Here is a 24,995-nt window from a genome sequence, read left to right as displayed (position 1 = left end):
CATTGGGTCTTCGTTGCTGCACACAGGCTTTCTCTAGTTGCGGCGAGCAGGGGCTACTGTTCGTTGTGGTGTGCGGGCTTCTCGTTGCGGTGTCTCCTCTTGTTGCGAAGCACGGGTTCTAGGCATGCGGGCTTCAGTAGTTGTGTGGCTCACAGGCTCTAGAGTGCAGGCTCAATAGTTGTGACACATGGGCTTAGTTGCTCTGCGGCATGTGGGATCTTCCCGGACGAGGGCTGGAACCTGTGTCCCTGGCATTGGCAGGCAGATTCTTAACCACTGCACCACCAGGGAAGCCCCTGAACCATAGGGTCTTAAATAGACATTTGGTTTAGGACTGTTGTCTATAAAGAGTTTCCAGGGAAGAAGATGAAGATGGCAGCGGCTGGGGGTTGGTCCTGGGAGACTGAGGGCTGCAGAGGACAGGCTGAAATGTGGTGTCATTGGGAGCACAGACAGCCTCCCACATTATAAAGGACATGCTCCCAGGGCCCTATCCCAAGACCTCAGAAGAATGGGCATCCACAGCCAAGAAGTATAATATGCGGGTGGAAGATTATGAGCCCTGGCTGATGATGGCATGGGGTATGGTGAGGGATCCATGGTGTGTCTGGGACCACCCAGACCTGAGGTTGAACCAAGTCACTGGGACCTGGACGTGTACATCAGGAACTGTGTGCACATGTCCCCCATGCCTGCTTCTTGGAATCTCATGTGTAAGCAGCTCTTCAGCTTCGTGGCCTTCATGTGGTTCATGTTTTGGGTGGAGGAGAATTACCCCACCCACCAGCCCATGCGTGGAACCAAAGCAGCATCCTTATACTAATCTGCACCTGGAAGGGGTCCATGATCCCACCAAAGAGCCTGCGCTGGTGGTTTACTATGAGATCTGGGGAGGCTTTGTGCACCCTAAGTAACTCCCTCATCCTTAGAGATTGAACCTTAATGAAATCCCTAGTGAAACAGTGGTGTGGAAAGAAAAAAGAAAAGAAAAAGAATAAAAGAGGTTCTAATCCAACTGTGGAGTTGTCTTGTAGAAAGAAATCAAGAAGGAGGCAGTACAGTGTTAAGTCTGTGGTGGTGTCATCGACTGAGTGTTTTTGTCCCCCTTGAATTCATATGTTGAAATCCTAACTCCCAATGTAATGGTAAAAGGAGGTGGGGCCTTTGGGGGGTAACTAGGTCATGAGGGTGGAGGCCTCATGAATGGGATTAGTGCCATTATGAAGAGACCCCTAAGAGCTGTCTCTCCCTCTTTCTGCCATATGAGGATACAATGAGAAGATGGCAGCCTGAAACCCAGAAGAGAACTCTCACCAGTATCCATTTGGTTTCAGTATCTGCTTATTGTTTAAGCCACCCAGTCTGTAACACTTTTATTTTAGCAGCCCAAGCTGACTAAGACATGTTGTGACAATTAATCAAGGAAGCTGGCATAAGGTAAGGCAAAGAGTTGTAAACAAGCATTATCTTGTTGGATTTATCAGGAGAGGGCTTGCCCAGGGTTTTATGAGAAATTTTATATGATTTAATCATTTCCTTCATTTGGGCATGTGAACAAATATAGCTTAATGCATTGAACAGTGACAGATAGTCCTATGAGGAGTTGATTGCCTTCTTCAGATAGCTGAAGGGTTGTGTCATAGAATGAAAATTAAATTTATTGTTTGGAGCCAGAGGGAAGAATGAGGATCAAAAAGGAAATGCTACATGGAAGCATATTTACATTCAATATGAGGGGAGAGATATTATCTTTTCAAAATGCTGCCAAGTAGTGAAATGGGCAGCCCCAAGAGGCAGAGACATTCTTGACTCACGAAATATTCAAAGATTGCAAAATCTTTTATTGGTTATTCTGTTTGTGAGAGATGTGTATATGTTAGAGAGATGGTAGGAAGAGTCATGACATCCACAAGGCAATGTGATGTGAATGCTCCTGTTTAAACATGTACATATGTGTAACACATATTTAACAGTGTAGAACTTAGATTTTTCTTTATTAAAAAAATAAAACCTGAAATGAGAAAAGAGAATGCAGCCAAGGTTGAGGCTTGGATCCTATGAAAGTCAGGACATGGGTAAGGGTCTTTCTTCACATCTCTATTCCTTACATTGCTTAGTGTCACTTAGGAAAAGTGGCCTAGGATAGGGTTGGCAATCTACCATGTACATACAGAGGAGGGGCTTGGGTCAGCCATCAAAAGACTGAGATAAAATGCAGTGTGAACTTGATGTTCTCTAACCTTTCTGTAGCGTTCTCCTGCCTTGCATGAACCCTATTCCTTGACCCTCGAATCTCCAAACTATCATGCTGCCTTTCTACTGTCCAAAGCTCACCCCTACCTTCAGGGTGTCTGCTGCAGAATGCCATCTGTCTCATGCCTGTAACTCAGTCCCTCCCCCTCCAACCTCCTCTCCAAACTTTCCAGTCTGTTCAATCTCCAAAGATAATGATCTGAGAAAGTTATATCAATATTAGTGTTTTGAATGGCCACTGGCTCACCTATCCTTAGGAAGCAAGAATGTAAGTGGAGGTAATGTAAGTGGAGGGATATGTGTGGTGGATTTGGAGGGTAGAGGTTGTGCGTGGACCTGGGCAGAACCTTTTTCTTGTCCTTGATCCTAGGGCCAGGCAACCTGGAAGCCCATTTGCAAGACTGCCAAATTTTGATTTGATTTATAGGTATAGAGATAAAAAAGTGCTACCCTTCTTAGACAAGAATTTCTTTCTTTTACAAAACCGGGTGTGTTATAGACATCGTTCCTGTGTTATATCAGGAATAATTTCTATGAATAATAACTATGAAAAAATTCCCATAAACAGTTCAATTTTACCTTGGAAGAGAAAGTAAAAATGGTACATCTTCAAAGTAGCAGAACAAATATTTGCATTCATAGAAAGGACATCATCTGTTTCCTGTAATGAACACCACTCTTGCAACACCCATGGGGCTTAGGGCTTCTCTTAAGAATTTTATTTCAGTGGAATGCCATAAAAGGATGAAACTGGGAGCTTTTTAAAAATTTTTAAATTTTATTTTGGCTGCATTGGGTCTTCGTTGCTGCGTGTGGGCTTTCTCTAGTTGCAGTGAGCAGAGCTACTCTGCATTGCGGTGCGCGGGCTTCTCATTGTGGTGGCTTCTCTTGTTGTGAAGCACAGGTTCTAGGCGTGTGGGCTTCAGTAGTTGTGACTTGCGGGCTCTAGAGCGCAGGCTCAGTAGTTGTGGCGCACGGGCTTAGTTGCTCCGCGGCGTGCGGGATCTTCCCGGACCAGGGCTTGAAGCTGTGTCTCCTGCATTGGCAGGTGGATTCTTAACCACTGCACCACCAGGGAAGTCCCCAGGAGCTTTTTTCTTAAGAAAAAAATAGCAATAGATTTTCTTCTGTCTGGGAAGATTTTTTGAATCATTTTCCCCCTGGTTTTTATTTTTATTTTACTTACTTATTTATTTATTTAGAGTATCCTCATCTTTATTCGGGAAGGGGAGAAAGGGAATTCTGGGTTGTCACCCACCCTACCCTGCTCTGGGGGCTAAGCTTGCTGTCCCCAGCCCCTGTTTCTTTCGTGGGTGATGGGGGGAGGACCAGGTGGGCGTGGGCATCGGGAATTAGTGGAGGGTGAGTGGGCGGGAGGGGGAGATGTGGGACGCCCAGGGCGGGGAGGGGCAGCTAGCATTGTGTTTGCATGCAGTGTCAGGGTGGGAGGCCAGGTGTGCCCGGAGGGGCCGGCAGGAGGACTGTCAGTTACACGTGTGTGAATTGGGGAAGTGCAGGTGGTGTTGGACCTCTTGAGGTTCTGCTCCCTTCTGAACTGGCCTCCCACTTGCACCTCCAGGCCTCAGCTTGCCTAATCTGTGGTATGAGCAGGTATTCACCCTTTGAGGCTGAAGGGGAGGAAGAGGGGGGCCGGGAGTCGGGATTAGGAGCAAAGCCAGCGGGTGGCACACAAGCAGGGTGAGGGCCCCAGCAGGCGGCTACCATAAATACTACCAGAGTTTAGCCAAGCCCGAGCTATAATGTGTCTTGAGCTGAACCTTCCTCTCTCTCTGTGTCCGACTCCCCTTTGTACTCCACCCTCCACATCCCAGCCACCCACTAATCCAGCTTCTCGCCATCATCCTCCTGGTGGGTGTCACTATCATGCCCGTTCTTGTATTCCTTGGAGAGGTGGGCCGAGGAACCCAGCAGAGAGAGCGAGAGGAGGCCGGTGTCTGCGCTAGCTGCCAGCAGCGAAGGGGGCTGCAGCCTCCCAGGCAGTGGGGTCAGGGGCTGGGCCAGAGTCCGCAGCTGGGACAGCTGGTGGGCTTGGAGCTGCTGTCGGCTGATGGGGTTCAGCTCAGGAGCAGTGCCCTTCTTGGCCCTCTGCTCTTGGGGAATGTAGGACCGGACCTAGGCACATATCCCATTCAGCCTCTTGAAGATTTCAGCCTGCTTGTGCGTCTTCACGTTCAAGCCGTAGGACATTTCGTAGTACGTCACTGTCGACTTTAAAAAAAAAAAAAAAAAAAAAAAAAAATGGGGCTTCCCTGGTGGCGCAGTGGTTGGGAGTCCGCCTGCCGATGCAGGGCACACGGGTTCGTGCCCCGGTCCGGGAAGATCCCACATGCCGTGGAGCGGCTGGGCCCGTGAGCCATGGCCGCTGAGCCTGCGCGTCCAGAGCCTGTACTCCGCAACGGGAGAGGCCACAACGGTGAGAGGCCCGCTGGACAACGTGAGAGTTGCGAGTTAAATTTTACCTGGAGCAAAATGAGGACTACTGCCCGGAAGACAGCATCCCAGATAGCTCTGAGAAACTGCTTCAGAGAGGCAGGCGGGAAGGTCAGTGTATATGTGACTTTGGTGAAGGGCAATACATGCAATCAAGCGCATATTTTTGCAGAAGGTTGCTGCTAGTCTCGTGAAGGTTACTGCTACTCACAAGGAGCAGTTGTCACCGTGAAGGATTTTAGTGCTTTTCTAAATACGAGGAGATACAGGATCTGGGTCCGTAAAATTGTCTCCTGAAAATATCTAACTATCTGAAGGCCTGTTCTGCCAGTTTTTCCCAGAGCACCCAGTGCCTCCTGTCTGCTCTCCAGCTGAGCTCCTTTCCGGGGGTGTTGAGGGTCAACAGCTGCAGCTCGTGATTGAATCCTTGTAGGGGTAGACGGCAAGTGCCCATGGAAAATGCCGATTTGTAGCTGACATCACATAATGACTCTGCATCTCCAGCTTCTCGCTGGCCTGCTTGTCACATTTGAGTTTCAGACGGTGGTACTGCGCTTGCAGCAGCTGAAACTCGTCTTTGATATGGTGGCGGGACTCTGGGGTGGTGAATTTGAGTCGCTGGGTTAGGTGCGATGAGCCGGATGCCTGCTTTGTGGAAACACCTTGTTAGTCGCGGTGGGGGGCGCGGAATGCTTCCCAGCTGTGCGCCCAGGCTAGGACTGCTCGTGGCGCCAGGTGGCTGGGCCTGTGTCCAGACGGCACGGATCCGCAGCTCCTGGGGCCGCCGCCGCAGCCTCAGGCGCCCGGCCTCGCCCGCTTCCTGCTTCCTCCTGGTTTTTAAATTCTGTCTTTTACATGTCTTATCCAAATTTTGTAAATCAGACTTCTCTCCCTCCCCTAAGAGTAGAAATAGGTCTTTTCTGTGTGGAGGTGTTTTTTTTTCTTCCATTGGGGATCAACTCTCAAGACAGGATGTGGGTAAGAACAGCAAACGTCTGAGAAAGTGAGCTGCAATATATTTTATTTCCCCCTGCCATAATCAAGGACTAGCAGTCAAACACAAGTTAAAATTTCCTTCTCCTCAACACTGTCAACCTCACTTTTAGAAATTCTTCTGGGAAATTTTATCTGGTTGACAACTGGAAGAATAACGCAACACACATGTTCACACACATACATGTTCATACACACACACAGCCGAGCTCTCCCTTTGGCCTCACTTTTGCTTTCACAGGCATTTATGACCAGTTTGAAAGGGGACTTATAGTGAGGTGGCAATGTCCTAAAATCTCATTCTTTGAGGAGCATGGCCCCCAGTAAGAGTTACCACCTGAAGTCGCATGTTTCCCTCGTGTTGTGTTCCTGGGTTGGCCAAGCCACAGAGACTGGGCAGGAAAACGACCCATTGGCATATAGGTAGGCAGGTTCACTCCTGATTATGTAGAATAGATCAGGGCTATCTTTCATGTATTTATGAATTTATGAATCGCTGGGAATCTTATTAACGTACAGATTAGAATTCAGTGAACTTCTGGAATAGGGCCCAAGATCCTGCATTTCGATGTGTTTGCAGGGGGAGAGGCGAGCTCCTCTCCTTCTACTCCAGTCAACTTGAGCTCCTCCCCATGGAGTCTGCATTTCTAACAAGTTCCCAGGTGGCACAGAGTTCCTCTGTGGCACAGAAGAGCACCTCTCCCTGACCTTCTCTTCTCTACCTTCCCATCAGAAAATTTTAGAACTGGAAGGGATCTTGAACATCTTGTTGAATTACTCCTAAAATACTGGCCTATGGAGTGGTCTCACCTGAACCACTGGGGGAACTTTAAAAACCTAGACTCCCAGAAGTTCTGATTCAGTCCCAGGCATCTGTATTCTTTCAAAGCTTCCCAGATCAACTGGAGGTGAAAAAAGGCTTTGAACTATTAACTGTCTCCTTTTATAAATAAGGAAACAGGTTGTGAGTGATTACGTGACTTGCCCAATAAGACCTAGTTAGTGACAGCAATGGGACCAGAACTTAGAGACCCTTTCCAGCTCACCGCCCTCCTATTTCCTCTTTGGCTGCCCAGGGCAGTAGCTTATGCTAAGAAAGGAAAGCAACTTCCCACCCCAATTCTTTAGGATGAATAAAAGCCAAGTCCAGTGCTGTTTACTGGCATGCCATTTCACCCAGAACATTTTCCTCTGCTGGAAGCAAGCCCAAAGAGGTCTAATGGGCATTTGTGTCTATCCTACTCTGGCAGAAAGTTGCATGGACAAGTGCACTGTGGAACCGGAAATGGACGTGTTTCACATCATATTCTCCTGGGAGATAATTTCATACTTTAAAAGGTTTTTGTTCCTAGGTGTTTTGGACACCGAATGAAAATATCTGTGCTTTCAGTGGTTTCCATGTAATCAACAATCCTAAAATTGACATGTTGTAATCCTTTCTTCCTAGAACCTGAAGCTTTCTTGTTTATTTTCATCTCAGCTGCCATAGCTCCTGGATTGGGTTGCCTTTATCTGGTCTCTTTAATTTTTGGTGAAACACTGAAACTTTGCACGAAGTCAACTTCTCCCTCCTTACTGAGCTGTGCCAATTTGGAGAATGGAACTGTGGTTTGGGTTATTCCTTCTGTCTGGGTAATTCCTGCTTTACCATTGTTGGTTCTTTGTCTTTGAGAAGAAGAAAATCTCTATTAATGTTAAAGAAAAGTATATGCTGGTCTTGTTCCACCTAAACAGCCCTATTGTCCAGTGTGAGGAAGTTTCCATGCTTTACAAGGGTTTTCTCTACAGTATCTGCATCTCCAAGCTGGACCATCTCCTCTCCACTTACAGTGAGATGTCTCATCCAGAGAACCTCTCCTCCCCATCCTGAAGCCACTCTGGGCTGCTCTGGCAATTAGAAACTCCAGCCTCTGGTCACCCACTGAAGGAATTTCCTGGTAAACAGGACATCTTGTGACCCATCCTTGGGTTTCTCTGCTAGAGACAAATCTATTCTTGTCCTATGAATGCTGCCTCTAGAGAAAGAATAAACATAGAAAGAGCCTTCTTCGAGTGAATTTTCTTTCTAGAGCAGCTTTTAAGCAAGTGGCCTAAGACTAATTCTTGCTTAGGGACACTGCAGACATTTTCAGGGCACTGACTTTCAGCAGGTGCTTTCATTATACAGTGGGCTTAGCTTGGACTAAGAATGAGATGGCTGAGTGCCAGGCTCAGCTCCCCTCTGCATTGTCAGATGTCCTAGAGAGCTTCAGGCTTCCCACTCTTATAATGGGGATAATGTCACCTGGACTATTTAAAATGAGAGCATGAAATGGAAATCCATGGGACATCCAGATATTTGAGGATGTCCTCCAACATCTAAGACAAAAAGCAAAATAATCAAGGAGAAACCTCCCAGAGGAAGCAGAGGCAATGCAGCAGTGGAATACGAAGATATGCTATCCATAATAAAATTACTTAGATGCTATATAAAGATGGAATATTCAGAAACAGCAAAAAAAGCTTTTTAGAAATTAAAAATAAGATAGCAAATAAAAATTTAAAGGGTTGGAACTTAAAATTGAGGATACCATCAACTTTAAATTGTAAGTGGAGCAAAAAGACTAGGAGATAGACAATAGGAGAGAAAACAAAACAAAATAAGAGATCAACCCAGGAGGTCCAACATCAGTCTAATAGGTGCCACAGCAAGCGAGAACAAGAGAAAATGGAGGGGAAGAAACTATCAGAGAAAGAATACAAGACAATTGTCCAGCACTGAAGGATAAAAGTTTTCAAATTTAAAAAGTTCACTGAGAACCCAGCAAAATGGTTGAAAAAAAGATCACATCAAGGCAGATACTTGTGGCATTTTAGATCACTAAGGATAAAGCTAAAGCTTTTGACTTCTTGACTTCAACATTGGAAATTAGATGAAAATGGAGTAATGTCTTCAACCTACACAGGAGAAATGAATTTCATCCCCAAACTATCCATCAAGTATGAGTATAGAATAAAAACAGTTTTAGACATGCAATTTTTCAAAAACTTTACCTGTCAGACACCTGAGGAGGCTCAAGCACAAAGGGAGTTCAAGGAAGATGAACAGAACTCAAAGCAGGAAGCGCCTAGGCCTCATGGGAACTGGAAAGTCTTAAGGCCACAACCTTCTCCATCTTTTTCTGTTCCTTTCTGGAGCTGTGGTCTCTTACCTCTGCACATCTTCTTTCTCCTTTCAATGTAGACCACTTCTGTGAGTCTTTCAGTTTTTGTTCAGGCTCTGGCTTGACTGGGATTCTGATTTTGCTGGTGCTCATAGGGAGAAAATGAAGAGAGGGAGGTTCTTGAATACCTCTGACTAATAAGCAAAGACAATCACAGATTTAAGTTCCAGAATGATTCAGAGAAGCTATAAATCATTAAAGACCACAGTGCTAGCTGTGTATTACAACTTGAGGTGAGCGGCAGAGCCCAATAATTGTTCCCCAATATCCACTCTCTTCTTTCTTTTGATAATCAAACCCCCACTATTTACTTAGGTACATGACTGCCCAGGTAGAGACATTCACAGGCCTCAGTTGGAACTAGATGGATGTGGCCATGTGACTAAGTTTTGGTCAATAGAATGTTAGCAGGAATGATGTGTCCACTTGTAAGTAATGTCTTGCCTTTCACTGCCTCTTTATCCCTTCCCACAAACCAGAGCATGAATGGAGCTTCAAACACGAAGATCAGACTCTGGGCCAAGAGTCATCAAACTTTAACCCATGGGCTAGATGTGGCCTGCCATCTGTTTTTGTAAATAAAGTTTTATTGGAATAATGCCATACCCACTCATTTATATGTCTATGGCTGCTTTCATGCTACAATGCAAGACTTGAGAAGTTATGATGGAGAATGTATGGCCCACAAAGCCTAAAATAATTACCATCCGGCCCTTTGCAGAAAAAGCTTACTGATTCCTATTCCTGTTCTATGATTATGGAGCAACAAGAGAGAAGGAGCCTAGATACCCAAATGACCCCATGGAATGGAGTCTATTATTTGCCTAGATTATCTGCCTACCTCTGGACTATTACCAGAGAAAAATAAATTTCTCTCATTTGAGTCCCTACATGTCTGAGTCACTTATAGCAGCTTATTTAAACTTAGTATGGTACAAAACAATATTGTAACAAATTTAGTTTCCTATAATGAACATATAATGAGTAAATTTAATGTTTCCATAACAAATAATTAAAGGTAGCTTAGCCACAAGATTAGGGTTATGTAAGACAACACTAATTACTTAAGACAGGATTTAAAGGGAACTCTTACAATCATAACTCGATAGAAAAAAATGTGAAAACAACTTACAGAATATGTATATATCTGACAGTATGGTGTCACTAATGTAGTTTAATATTTACATTCACAAGTTTTTCAAAGTAAAAGTCTTCTAAATATTCTCCAGTTTTTACTCTTATTGAATAAGACAAAATGACTGGTTCAGTCTTGTCTCTTGAGAGCAGCTGTCTACAGGGTCTACTTTCCTGAAGTTCTCCAATAAACTGCAAATTGAGACATGTTCTTTGCCTTCAACTACAATTTCTAGCCAAGGCTGAATTTAAAAATATGTGTCTCAAGGTCGTGCAATCGTTATTACTATCTACTTCCAGAACATTTGCATCACCCCCAAAAGGAATTCCATATATATTAGCAGACACTTCCCTTTCCCCCCTTCCTCCAGCTCCAGGCAACCATTAATATGCTTTCTGGCTCTATGAATTTGTCTTTTCTGGGTATTTCATATAAATGGAACATGTGGCCTTTTGTGACTAGCTTCTTTCACTTAGCAATCTCTTCAAAGTTCATCCATGATGTGGCATATATCAGTACTTCATTCCTTTTTTCTTTTTCTTTTTTTTTTTGCGGTACGTGGGCCTCTCACTGTTGTGGCCTCTCCCGTTGCGGAGCACAAGCTCCGGACGCGCAGGCTCAGCGGCCATGGCTCACGGGCCCAGCCGCTCCGCGGCATGTGGGATCTTCCCAGACCGGGGCACGAGCCCGTGTCCCCTGCATCGGCAGGCGGACTCTCAACCACTGCGCCACCAGGGAAGCCCTACTTCATTCCTTTTAATGGCCAAATAACATTTTGTTATATAGATATGACACATATCATATATGGATATGACACATCAGTTGATGGACATTTGGGTGTTTCCATTTTTTTGGCTATTAGGAATAAAGCTGCTGAGTACAAAAAAAAATATGTCTTATAGTTTTCTATTTCTAAAAGAGACAGGGGGGTTAAGCCTAAAGGAAATCAGAGGTCAATTATGGAGAGCTTTAAAAGGTTGCCACAGGACAGAGCGAAGGGGAAAATGAACAAATTTAATTAACTATTCTCACAGCTGTCCTCTTTATGTCTGAGCTTTCTGCATTTCACCTGATAAACTACAGGATAAAAATTTTAAAACAATGCAATTTAAAAAAAAATTTACTCCAGAAATGAAAATATATATTCATATGAAAGCCTATATGTGAATATTTAGAGTAGCAAACTTGGAAACAAACCAGTCTTTCAACTGACAAATGGATAAACACTTAACTCAAGCAATAAAAGCAGGATAAACTACTCCTCTGCAATGAAGAGGAGTGATTATTGATACATACAAAACATGGATGCATCTCAAGTGCATTATACTAGGGAAGAAAGCCAGATTTAAAGGCTATCCACTGGGTTATTCCATTTATATTACATTCTGGAAAAGGCAATACTGCCAGAATAGAAAGATCAATCTTTGCCAAGGACTGAGAGGGAAGGGTGACTACAAAGTCCAACACAAGGGAATTTTGGGGGTAATGGAAGGGTATGACTTGATTCAGGCTATGGTTACACAACTCTAGGCATTTGTCAAAGCTCAAAGAACTCAAAACGGAAAAAAATAAATTTAACTATATGTAAATTAAAATGTAAATTAAGAAAAAATAAAAGGACACTAGAGGTGATAGAATTAAAATAGCAATGTTTGAATATTCTTAACCATGAAATTATGCACGTATAATAACAGGGGCAGAGTGAAATACAAACAATCTTGTGAAATCTACTCTTTGATATAGAGACACAAAGATGAAATTAAATTATTTATATGGAACTAAATTATCCCTCTCACTGTTTTTTTTTTTTGCGGTACGCGGGCCTCTCACTGTTATGGCCTCTCCTGTTGCGGAGCACAGGCTCCGGACGCGCAGGATCAGCAGCCATGGCTCACGGGCCCAGCCGCTCCGCGGCATGTGGGATCTTCCCAAACCAGGGCACGAATCCGTGTCCCCTGCATCGGCAGGCGGACTCTCAACCACTGCACCACCAGGGAAGCCCCCTCTCACTGTTTTTGTTTTTGGTTTTTTGTTTCCTTTTTTTTTGAATTTCACATAACAATTTATTTTTATTTTTTTTAACATCTTTATTGGAGTATATTTGCTTTACAATATTGTGTTAGTTTCTGCTATATAACAAAGTGAATCAGCTATATGTATACATATATCCCATATCCCCTCCCTCTTGCATCTCCCTCCCACCCTCTTTCACCCACCCCTCTAGGTGGTCACAAAGCACTGAACTGATCATCTTGTGCTATGCGGCTGCTTCCCACTAGCTAGCTATTTTACATTTGATAGTGTATATATGTCAATGACACTCTCTCACTTTGTCCCATCTTACCTATCACCCTCCCCATCTCCTCAAGTCCATTCTGTACGTCTGCATCTTTATTCCTGTCTTGCCCCAAGGTTTGTTAGAACCTTTTTTTTTTTTTTAGATTCCGTATATATGTGTTAGCATATGGTATTTGTTTTTCTCCTTCTGACTTACTTCACTCTGAATGACAGACTCTAGGTCCATCCACCTCACTGCAAATAACTCAATTTCATTTCTTTTTATGGCTAATATTCCATGGTATATATGTGCCACATCTTCTCTATCCATTCATCTGTCAATGGACACTTAGGTTGCTTCCATGTCCTAGCTATTGTAAATAGTGCTGCAATGAATATTGTGGTACATGACTCTTTTTGAATTATGGTTTTCTCAGGGTATATGCCCAATAGTGGGATTGCTGGGTCATATGGTAGTTCTATTTTTAGTTTTTAAAGGAACCTCCATACTGTTCTCCATAGTGGCTGTATCAGTTTACATTCCCACCAACAGTGCAACAGGGTTCCCTTTTCTCCACACCCTCTCAAACATTTATTTTTTGTAGATTTTTTAATAAGGGCCTTTCTGACTGGTGTGAGGTGATACCTCATTGCAGTTTTGATTTGCATTTCCCTAATGATTTGTGATGCTGAGCATCCTTTCATGTTTGTGGGCAATCTGTATATGTTCTTTGGAGAAATGTCTATTTAGGTCCTCTGCCCATTTTTGGATTGGGTTTTTTGGTTTTTTGATATTGAGCTGCATGAGCTGCTTGTATATTTTGGAGATTAATCCTTTGTCAGTTGCTTCATTTGCAACTATTTTCTCCCATTCTGAGGGTTGTCTTTTCGTCTTGTTTATGGTTTCCTTTGCTTTGCAAAAGCTTTTAAGTTTCATTAGGTCCCATTTTTTTATTCTTGTTTTTATTTCCATTTCTGTAAGTGGTGGGTCAAAAAGGATCTTGCTGTGATTTATGTCATAGAGTGTTCTGCCTATGTTTTCCTTGAAGAGTTTTATGGTGTCTGGCCTTACATTTAGGTCTTTAATCCATTTTGAGTTTATTTTTGTGTATGGTGCCAGGAAGTGTTCTAATTTTATTCTTTTACATGGAGCTGTCCAGTTTTCCCAGCACCACTTATTGAAGAGGCTGTCTTTTCTCCATTGTATATTCTTGCCTCCTTTATCAAAAATAAGGTGACCATATGGTGCATGGGTTTATCTCTGGGCATTCTATCCTGTACCATTGATCTATATTTCTGTTTTTGTGCAAGTACCATACTCTTTTGATTACTGTAGCTGTGTAATATAGTCTGAAGTCAGGGAGCCTGATTCCTCCAGCTCCATTTTACTTTCTCAAGATTGCTTTGGCTATTTGGGGTCCTTTGTGTTTTGATACAAATTGTGAAACTTTTTGTTCTAATTCTGTGAAAAATGCCATTGGTAGTTTGATAGGGATTACAATGAATTTGTAAATTGCTTTGAGTAGTATAGTGATTTTCACAATGTTGATTCTTCCAATCCAAGAACATGGTATATCTCTCCATCTGTTTGTATTGTCTTAATTTCTTTCATCAGTGTCTTATAGTCTTCTGCATACAAGTCTTTTGTCTCCTTAGGTAGGTTTATTCCTACGTATTTTTGTTGTAGTGGTAAATGGGAGTGTTTCCTTAATTTCTCTTTCAGGTATTTCATCTTTAGTGTATAGGAATGCCAGAGATTTCTGTGCATTAATATTGTATCCTGCTACATTACCAAATTCATTGATTAGCTCTACAAATTTTCTGGCAGCATCTTTAGGACTCTCTATGTATAGTATCAGGTCATCTGCAAACAGTGACAGTTTTACATCCTCTTTTCCAATTTGGATTCCTTGTTTTACTTTTTCTTCTCTGATTTCAGTGGCTAAAACTTCCAAAACTATGTTGAATAAGAGTTGTGAGAGTGGGCAACCTAGTATTGTTCCTGATCTTAGAGAAATTGTTTCAGTTTTTCACCATTGAGAACGATGTTCGCTGTGGGTTTGTCATATATGGCCTTTATTATGTTGAGGTAGGTTCCCTCTATGCCTACTTTCTGGAGGGTTTTTTTCATAAATAGGTGTTGAATTTTGTCAAAAACTTTTTTCTGCATCTATTGAGATGATCATATGGTTTTTATTCTTCAATTTGTTAATATGGTGTATCACATTGATTGATTTGCCTATATTGAAGAATCCTTGCATTCCTGGGATAAACCCCACTTGGTCATGGTGTATGATCCTTTTAATGTGCTGTTGGATTCTGTTTGCTAGTACTTCGTTGAAGATTTTTTCATCTATGTTCATCAGTGGTATTGGCCTATAATTTTCTTTTTCATGACATCTTTGTCTAGTTTTGGTATCAGGGTGATGGTGGCCTCATAGAATGAGTTTAGGAATGTTCCTCCCTCTGGTATATTTTGGAAGAGTTTGAGAAGGATAGGTGTTAGCTCTTCTCTAAATGTTTGATAGAATTCGCCAGTGAGGCCATCTGGTCCTGGGCTTTTGTCTGATGGAAGATTTTTAATCACAGCCTCAATTTCAGTGCTTGTGATTGGTCTGTTAATATTTTCTATTTCTTCCTGGTTCAGTCTTGGAAGGTTGTGCTTTCCTAAGAATTTGTCCATTTCTTCCAGGTTGTCCATTTTATTGGCATATAGTTGCTTGTACTAGTCTCTCATGATCCGTTGTATTTCTTCAGTGTCAGCAGTTACTTCTCCTTTTACATTTCTAATTCTATCGATTTGAGTATTCTCCCTTTTTTTCTTGATGAATCTGGCTAATGGTTTATCTATTCTGTTTATCTTCTCAAAGAACCAGCTTTTAGTTTTATTGATCTTTGCTATTGTTTCCTTCATTTCTTTTTCATTTATTTCTGATCTGATTTTTATGATTTCTTTCCTTCTGCTAACTTTGGGGCTTTTTAGTTCTTCTTTCTGTAATTGCTTGAGGTGCAAGGTTAGGTTGTTTATCCGAGATGTTTCCTGCTTCTTAAGGTGGGCTTGTATTGCTATAAACTTCCCTCTTAGAACTGCTTTTGCTGCATCCCATAGGTTTTGGGTCGTTGTGTCTCCATTGTCATTTGTTTCTAGGTATTTTTTTTATTTCCTCTTTGATTTCTTCAGTGATCACTTCGTTATTAAGTAGTGTATTGTTTAGCCTCCATGTGTTTGTATTTTTTATAGATCTTTTCCTGTAATTGATATCTAGTCTCATGGCGTTGTGGTTGGAAAAGATACTTGATACAATTTCAATTTTCTTAAATTTACCAAGGCTTGATTTGTGACCCAAGATATGATCTATCCTGGAGAATGTTCCATGAGCACTTGAGAAAAATGTGTATTCTGTGGTTTTTGGATGGAGTGTCCTATAAATATCAATTAAGTCCATCTTGTTTAATGTATCATTTAAAGCTTGTGTTTCCTTATTTATTTTCATTTTGGATGATCTGTCCATGGGTGAAAGTGGGGTGTTAAAGTCCCCTACTATGAATGTGTTACTGTCGATCTCCCCTTTTATGGCTGTTAGTATTTGCCTTATGTATTGAGGTGCTCCTATGTTGGGTGCATAAATATTTACAATTGTTATATCTTCTTCTTGGATCGATCCCTTGATCATTATGTAGTGTCCTTCTTTGTCTCTTTTAATAGTCCTTATTTTAAAGTCTATTTTGTCTGATATGAGAATTGCTACTCCAGCTTTCTTTTGGTTTCCATTTGCATGGAATATCTTTTTCCATCCTCTTACTTTCAGTCTGTATGTGTCTCTAGGTCTGAAGTGGGTCTCTTGTAGACAGCATATATAAGGGTCTTGTTTTTGTATCCATTCAGCCAATCTGTGTCTTTTGGTGGGAGCATTTAGTCCATTTACATTTAAGGTAATTATCGATATGTATGTTCCTATTCCCATTTTCTATATTGTTTTGGGTTTGTTATTATAGGTCTTTTCCTTCTCTTGTGTTTCTTGTCTAGAGAAGTTCCTTTAGCATTTGTTGTAAAGCTGGTTTGGTGGTGCTGAACTCTCTCAGCTTTTGCTTGTCTGTAAAGGTTTTAATTTCTCCATCAAATCTGAATGAGATCCTTGCTGGGTAGAGTAGTCTTGGTTGCAGATTTTTCTCCTTCATCACTTTCAGTATGTCCTGCCACTCCCTTCTGGCTTGTAGGGTTTCTGCTGAGAGATCAGCTGTTAACCTTATGGGGATTCCCTTGTGTGTTATTTGTTGTTTTTCCCTTGCTGCTTTTAATATGCTTTCTTTGTATTTAATTTTTGACAGTTTGATTAATATGTGTCTTGGCGTATTTCTCCTTGTATTTATCCTGTATGGGACTCTCTGTGCTTCCTGGACTTGGTTAACAATTTCCTTTCCCATATTATGGAAGTTTTCAACTATAATCTCTTCAAATATTTTCTCAGTCCCTTTCTTTTTCTCTTCTTCTTCTGGAACCCCTATAATTCGAATGTTGGTGTGTTTAATGTTGTCCCAGAGGTCTCTGAGACTGTCCTCAGTTCTTTTCATTCTTTTCTCTTTATTCTGCTCTGCAGTAGTTATTTCCACTATTTTATCTTCCAGGTCACTTATCCATTCTTCTGCCTCAGTTATTCTGCTATTGATCCCATCTAGAGTATTTTAAATTTCATTTATTGTGTTGTTCATCGTTGCTTGTTTCATCTTTATTTCTTCTAGGTCCTTGTTAAATATTTCTTGCATTTTGTCCATTCTATTTCCAAGATTTTGGATCATCTTTACTATCATTATTCTGAATTGCTTTTCAGGTAGACTGCCTATTTCCTCTTCATTTGTTAGGTCTGGTGCATTTTTATCTTGCTCCTTCGTCTGCTGTGTGTTTTTCTGTCTTTTCATTTTGCTTATCTTACTGTGTTTAGGGTCTCCTTTCTGCAGGCTGCAGGTTCATAGTTCCCGTTGTTTTTGATGTCTGTCTCCAGTGGCTAAGGTTGGTTTAGTGGGTTGTGTAGGCTTCCTGGTGGAGGGGACTAGTGCCTGTGTTGTGGTGGATGAGGCTGGATCTTGTCTTTCTGGTGGGCAGGTCCACGTCTGGTGGTGTGTTTTGCAGTGTCTGTGGACTTACTATGATTTTAGGCAGCCTCTCTGCTAATGGGTGGGGTTGTGTTCCTGTTTTGCTAGTTGTTTGGCATAGGTTGTCCAGCACTGTAGCTTGCTGGTCGTTGAGTGAAGCTGGGTGCTGGTGTTGAGATGGAGATCTCTGGGAGATTTTCGCCGTTTGATATTACGTGGAGCTGGGAGGTCCCTTGTTGACCAGTGTCCTGAAGTTGGCTCTCCCATCTCAGAGGCTGAGCCCTGACTCCTGGCTGGAGCACCAAGAGCCTTTCATCCACACGGCTCAGAATAAAAGGGAGAAAAAGTAGAGAGAATTAGTAGAAGTAGGAAGAAAGAAAGAAAGAAAGAAAGGAAGGAAGGAAGAAAGAAAGAAAGAAAGAAGAAAAGAAGGCAAGAAGGAAAGAAAGGAGGGAGGGAGCGAGGGAGGGAGGAATGAAGGAAGGAAGGAGGGAAGGAAGGAAAAAAGACAGAAAGAAAGAAGATACAGTAAAATAAAATAAAGTATAATAAAGTTATCAAATTAAAAAATAATTATTTAGGAAAAAAAAAGGGACGGATAGAACCTTAGGACAAATGTTGGAAGCAAAGCTATACAGACAAAATCTTACACAGAAGCATACACATACACCCTCACAAAAAGAGGCAAAGGGGAAAAAATCATAAATCTTGCTCTCAAAGTCCACCTCCTCAATTTGGGATGATTTGTTGTCTAAAGGAGGGAAGGAAGGAAGGAAAGAAATAAAGAAAGAAGGTAAAGTATAATAAAGTTATTAAAATTAATTATTAAGAAAAAATTAAAAAAAAAAAACAATGGACGGATAGAACCTTAGGACAAATGGTGGAAGCAAAGCTATATAGATAAGAGCTCACACAGAAGCACACACATTCACAAAAAGAGGAAAAGGGGAAAAAATTATAGATCTTGCTCTCAAAGCCCAGCTCCTCAATTTGGGGTGATTCGTTGTCTATTCATGTATTCCACAGATGCAGGGTACATCAAGTTGATTGTGGAGCTTTAATCCGCTGTTTCTGAGGCTGCTGGGAGAGATTTCCCTTTCTCTTCTTTGTTCTCACAGCTCCTAGGGGCTCAGCTTTGGATTTGGCCCCGCCTCTGCGTGTAGGTCGCTGGCAGGCGTCTGTTTTTTGCTCAGACAGGATGGGGTTAAAGGAGCCGTTGATTCGGGGGCTCTGGCTCACTCAGGCCAGGGGGAGGGAGGGGCTTGGAGTGCGGGGCGGGCCTGCGGCGGCAGAGGCCAGCGTGACGTTACACCAGCCTGAGGCCCGCCGTGCATTCTCCCGGGGAAGTTGTCCCTGGATCCCGGGAACCTGGCAGTGGCGGGCTGCACAGGCTCCCCGGAAGGGGGGTGTGGATAGTGACCTGTGCTCGCACACAGGCCCCTTGGTGGCGGCAGCAGCAGCCTTAGCGTCTCCCGCCCGTCTCTGGGGTCCGTGCTTTTAGCTGCGGCTCGCGCCCGTCCCTGGGGTCTGCGCTTTTAGCCGCGGCTCGCGCCCGTCTCTGGAGTTCCTTTAAGCAGCGCTCTTAAACCCCTCTCCTCGCGCACCAGGAAACAAAGAGGGAAGAAAAAGTCTCTTGCCTCTTCGGCAGGTCCAGACTTTTCCCTGGACTCCCTCCCGGCTAGCCGTGGCGCACTATCTCCTGCAGGCTGTGTTCACGCCGCCAACCCCAGTCCTCTCCCGGCGCTCCGACCGAAGCCCAAGCCTCAACTTCCAGCCCCGCCCGCCCCGGCAGGTGAGCAGACAATCCTCTCGGGCTGGTGAGTGCTAGTCGGCACCGATCCTCTGTGCGGGAATCTCTCCCCGCTTTGTGCTCAGCACCCCTGTTGCTGCGCTCTCCTCCGTGGCTCTGAAGCTCCCCACTCCGCCACCCGCAGTCTCCGCCCGCGAAGGGTCTTCCTAGTGTGTGGAAACGTTTCCTCCTTCACAGCTCCCTCCCAGTGGTGCTGGTCCCGTCCCTATCCTTTTGTCTCTGTTTATTCTTTTTTCTTTTGCCCTACCCAGGTACGTGGGGGAGTTTCTTGCCATTTGGGAGGTCTGAGGTCTTCTGCCAGCAGTCAGTAGGTGTTCTGTAGGAGCTGTTCCATGTGTAGATGTATTTCTGGTGTATCTGTGGGGAGGAAGGTGATCTCCGCGTCTTACTCTTCCGCCATCTTCCCAGCACCCCCCTGCTGCTCTACCTTAAATTTTATATTGGATATTAAGTTTGGCTATAAAAATATAAAAGGTCAAACAGTTTTACTTGCTATTTAAGCTTATACAGATGTATCTTAAATTGCCTGGCTTGTCTTCCATTTTAAATATTTTTACACTATTTAATTTTTAAAAGTGTTAAATTGGTGGGTTGAAGATATTACCTTATAGATGTATATAGTATTTGCTGCTCATTGCAAATATATGTAGCTCTAAAAACGTAAGAAAGTGAGATTTTAATAAATAATAAATGGGAAAATAAAGATGAATCAATAATAAAATAGAAGACATGGGGCAAAGGCAGAAAAGCTTAAAAATGAAATAATATTTAGTGAGCAATAAACTGAGCAAACCATATAGAATGAGAAGGTTTAAATGGTAAAAAGAAAAGGTTTAAACTAATAAGATAAAAATCTTAAAAAAGTGAGGGTTGTCTCAGGTATGATATTCATTTTTTCAGTTTGGGTGTGCAAAAAAAATGAAGTGGGGGGGAGCTTTCCTTATATCTCCATAAGTAGGCTCAATTCAGTTTTTGCTAATGGTAGAAAACTTAAACTTGCCAATTCAATTTAATTCAGTCCTTCCAGTTTAAAACAGTCAGTTTTGTCTAATTGCTCTGTTCTTTTAACATTCTCCATCTTCCTTCTTCCTGGGGGTAGCCTGAGACTCTAGGGGCTGCACAGTGTCCTGACTGTGAGGGAGGGATGCCTGTGAGCAGGCCAGCCTCTGCCCTCACTGGTGTCCTCTCTCTGGGCTTGACCTTGTCATGTGTCCACCCGGCTCCCTTGCTGATGTCTGCAACTCCATCATGGCTTGTAGTCAGCAAGTTCCACGTACATTGCTTCCTCTTTGTCGCAGTTATGAGCCCTCCTCCTTCTCAGCTCTCTGTTCTTCAGGGCAAATGCCAATTCCAGAGGCTCTTCTGTGCCACCCAGGTGTGCATGGGCCTCTTTGGGGCTGCTGTCAGGGCTACTTACATGGACACCACACTCAGCATTGCTAATTCATTGCCTTGAGTCAGGCTGGACTTGGGGCTCCTCTAGGGCCCTTCTCTCAGTTTACCCAGGGAAGGGAAGTACAAAACTCTGTTCTTGAGGCCCCCCAAACTCATCAGAAAGTCCTAATCAACCCTACAACATAGGGGCTCAGCCTGCAGGAGAAGCAGCCTGGGTCCAGGCTCTTCTCAGAAGCTGTGCATCTCAGGTTTACATCTCCCTTTGTAGCCACTGGTTGAATTCCCATTTCCTTTTAGGATGGGAAACATCTTTGATAACATCATGTACCTCTCCCCACAGAGGGACATAAATAACTTCCTCTGAGGCCTCCAGGCCCCCCAAATTAGAACACAAACAAGGCACTTCTGGTTTTTGACAAGTAGGAGACTAGCTCAGGCTGCTGGCCTCTTCCTCCAAACCCATCCCTGGAGGGGCCTCAGAGAGAGAGGGAGGTGTACGGAGCTGAAAAAAGTAAAAAAATATAAAGGGAAAATTTGAGTGAAACCCTCATGGGAAGCCATAAGGGGAATATAGCCTGGTAAGTGGGAGGTAAGGACGGAATGCTGGTCATATGCAGGCAGACATCCAACTCCCTGAATGTCCCTCCTCTCCCTCCATTCCCAGAGGCCAAGGAGAGTATAAAAAGGGGGAACTTTTAAATAGAACAGCCTCTGGGTAGAAGAGATAAGTAGGGATTCCTGAGGGGCCCAGTTACCTGATGAAGAGAAAAAGCAGGAGTGGTAATTTCAATCCGGGCACCACAGGCACTGAGGTCTGCCCTCATTCTTGCCCCTTAGGCCTGCTGGGAAAGCACAGGCTAAGGCCCTGGCATCAGCCAGGAGCATGTTGCTAATCAAGGCAGCTGTGGAAATGACTGCAAATTGTCTACTAATATTTGTTTTTTCACAAAATGAAAAAAGAATACCCATGTTTTAGCTGAACACATGATTACCCAGAATAAAAACTGAATTTCCCGGCCTCCTTTGTAGCATTCATATGACAAAGAATATTTTTTAACAACTATATGCTAATAAATCTGAAATTTATAAAAGTGAATTTCTGAGAAAAATAGAAAGCTAATATTGTCACAAAAAATAACTTGAACAGGCCAATAATCATTAAAGTAACTACAATTATAGTCATCAGAGATCTCCCCCAGTCACCCTAAAACCTCCAGGCTTAAACAGTTGCATAGGCATAGATATAGACAGAGGTTTAGATAAACAGCAAGATAATGCTGTTTAGTGCAAGTAGTTTCAAAAAACATGCCCCAGCTCTTTTCATGAGGCTGTTTTACACTTGTTTTCAAAATTGCATAAGGAAACGAAAAGCAAAGAAAGTTACAGGCCGATTTTCACTTATTAACATAGAAATCATAAGTAAACTATTAGTTAATCAAACCCAACAGTATATTGAAATATATTAGGTTAAAGTAGTTTCTCCCAAGAATGCAGGAATGGTCTAACATCTGAGAAATCTATTAATGTAATTCATTACTTCAATGCAGTAAAAGAGAAAAAATCACATTCATTTCAATAGTTATAGAAAAAACACTTGATAAAATTCAACGCCTAAAATAAATAAGAAAATAAATAAACTCTAAGGAAAGAAGGAATAAATGAGAGCTTCCCTAATTTCGTGAAGTCTATATACCATAAACTAACGGTAATCTTCTTTCTAAATGGAGAAAAGTTAGACACATTTTTTTTTAGCTTAATAAACAAAAAAACAGGGATTATCACATTACCACTATTTTGTTGTCATGGTAGCAGATGTCCTGGCCACTGCAATAAGGCAATCAATCAATCAATCAATTGATCAAATAAAACATATAAGAAATAAAAAGATAGGAAAAAAGCTGTCACTAATGGCAGATTAAACAATTCTGTACAAAGAGAATCCAGGAGAATTGACAGACACATTATTGGAATTCATCAAGATTACTTGATAAATGATCCTTATACAAAAGTCAGTTACAGGGACTTCCCTAGTGGTGCAGTGGTTAAGAATCTGCCTGCCAATGCAGGGTACATGTGTTCGAGCCCTGGTCCATGAAGATCTCGCATGCCACCGAGCAACTAAGCCCGTGTGCCACAACTACAGAGCCTGCACTCTAGAACCCTCGAGCCACAACTACTGAGCCTGCATGCTACAACTACTGAAGCCCACGCACCTAGAGCCCATGCTCCACAAGAGAAGCCACTGCAATGAGAAGCCTGCACACGGCAACGAAGAGCAGCCCCCACTCGCCGCAACTAGAGAAAGCCCGTGCGCAGCAATGAAGACACAACGACCCAACACGGCCAAAAATAAATAAATAAATGAATAAATTTATTTAAAAAAATCAGTTACATTACTTTACACCAATAAGTTAGGTCAATGTAATTTTTTAAAATAAAAATATCATTTTTAAGACCGATGAGAAACAGAAAGCACTGAGAAGCAAATATCACAAAATAGGTACCAGATCTTTGAGGTGAAGATGTTAAAGAAGACCTAAATAAATGGAAAGGTTTATTACTATTTTGTAAATAGGTAGATTAAATAGAAAAAGTTTATTTTTACCAAGTTAATAATGTTAATACAACAAATCTTGAATTAATAAATGTTAATACAATAAAAATTCCATTTTTGTGGAACTTAATAAGCTGACTCTAAGTTTTGTACAAAAGAACAAACGGCCAAGAAAAATTAAGACAAATAAGCAGGGAGACATGCCTTATCAGATATCAAAATTGTAATGACGTTAAGTAATTAAAGCAGTGTGATGTAAGTACAGAGATAGACAAATGGAATATGGAACAGATTAGAGAGTCCAGGAACAGACCCATGCAAGTAAGAAAACTTGCTAAATAAATAAAAGAGATGTCCATACAGATCAGCAGGAGAAAGATGGACTATGTGAGAAATGGTTCTGGGGAAAATAGTTAAGCACAGGAGGAAAAATAGAACTAGAGCTCCACATCTCACCACATACAAGAGGTGACCCAAGCTGAATTAGACCTTGACGTCCAAGGCAAAACTTTAACTCTTTTGGAGGAAAATTGAAGAAAATTTCTATATGTTAGGGTGTGAAAATATTTTTTTAAAAAGACAAAATAAGTTCAAACCATAAATGAAAGATTGGAATATTTGACTAGATTTTTTTCAAAATTCTGTATTACAGAAGATAGCATGGAGGAAATTTTAAACTACAGACTGGGATAAGGTATTTACAGTGCAGGCGATTGACACAGAATTGGCACTTAATATGTAAATGATTCCTAAAAAGAAAAAAAAGTTAACACAATATAGAAATGGCAAAGAATATAGATAGGCAATTCATGGAGGAACGGGGGTTTAACCTTAAGAGTAATCAAGGAAATGCAAATGAAAACCACAGTGAGGTACCGTTTCACACTTGTCATATTGGTAAAAATTAAAAAGTCTGACCATCCCAGTGGGTGGAGACAATATGGATCAACATTGCTGGGGTGGGAGAGGAGAGAGTAAGTTAGAATGATCACTAGAGCAATTTGGCAAAATTTAGTAAAATTGAGAATGCGTATTTGCTATAATGCTGCAATTTCACTTCAAGGTGTCTACCCTAGAAACTCTTGAACAGGTACACAAGGAGACACATAGAGGATGCTCACTGCAGCATTATTTGTAATGGCAAATAGGTGAAAATCACATTGATGTCCATCAGCAGGAGAATGAATAAATAAATGATGATGTCTTCATACTAATTTATTGGCCATGTGATCTAGAAGTAAAATCTATTAATAGCAACAACAGCAATAGAAGTAGTACTAGTAGTACTAGTAGGAATGTATAGCAGTACAATAAATGCCTCAACATGGCTTAATTGCACAAATAAGGGAATGGGAAAAAGAAAGTCGCAGAGGACTGTATATGGTATAACACCATTTGTATCAAATTTAAAACCGTTAAAGCCATACCATATAATGTCTATGGATACACACATAAGTTACGGGATTGTAGAAACATGCATGGGAATGATGAATACCAAATTCTGGATGGTGATTACCTTTGAAGGTGGAGAGAGGGAAATGGGATCAAAGAGCTGCAGTAGTATCTATTTTATTTTTGTATGCCTGAAAACAACAACTTTTTAAAAGGTTTACTTGGGCTGAGATCATACTTAACATTTCTCATCCACCCAGTGTTCATGCCCCTGTTCATACACACTGGCTGCTTAGAAACATGACTAATTTAAATCCAGGAAGACTTCATTTCATACGCCCAAGGCAAGCAAGCAACCTCATTTCAAAAACACTTAAAAAAATTCTATTTTGTCCATTTTTGACACAGAAATAAGTTTCCTGAGAATTGGGGCTGTGCTGT

The 24,995-nt window shown here is 42.0% G+C and overlaps 2 pseudogenes; one reads left to right on the top strand and one right to left on the bottom strand.

Moving 5' to 3' along the window:
• Positions 1-1,165, top strand: part of LOC114903905 — a 43,266-nt pseudogene extending 42,101 nt beyond the window's left edge.
• Positions 1,166-4,092: 2,927 nt separating this feature from the next.
• Positions 4,093-8,993, bottom strand: LOC114903904 (annotated as a pseudogene).
• Positions 8,994-24,995: the final 16,002 nt, after the last annotated feature.

This window comes from Monodon monoceros, unplaced genomic scaffold, assembly GCF_005190385.1.
Source record: "Monodon monoceros isolate NGI ecotype Baffin Bay Population unplaced genomic scaffold, NGI_Narwhal_1 Super_Scaffold_21, whole genome shotgun sequence".
NCBI classification, from domain to species: domain Eukaryota; kingdom Metazoa; phylum Chordata; class Mammalia; order Artiodactyla; family Monodontidae; genus Monodon; species Monodon monoceros.
Note: the sequence above shows the minus strand (reverse complement) of the source record. Positions and strands in the feature narration are given on the sequence as shown.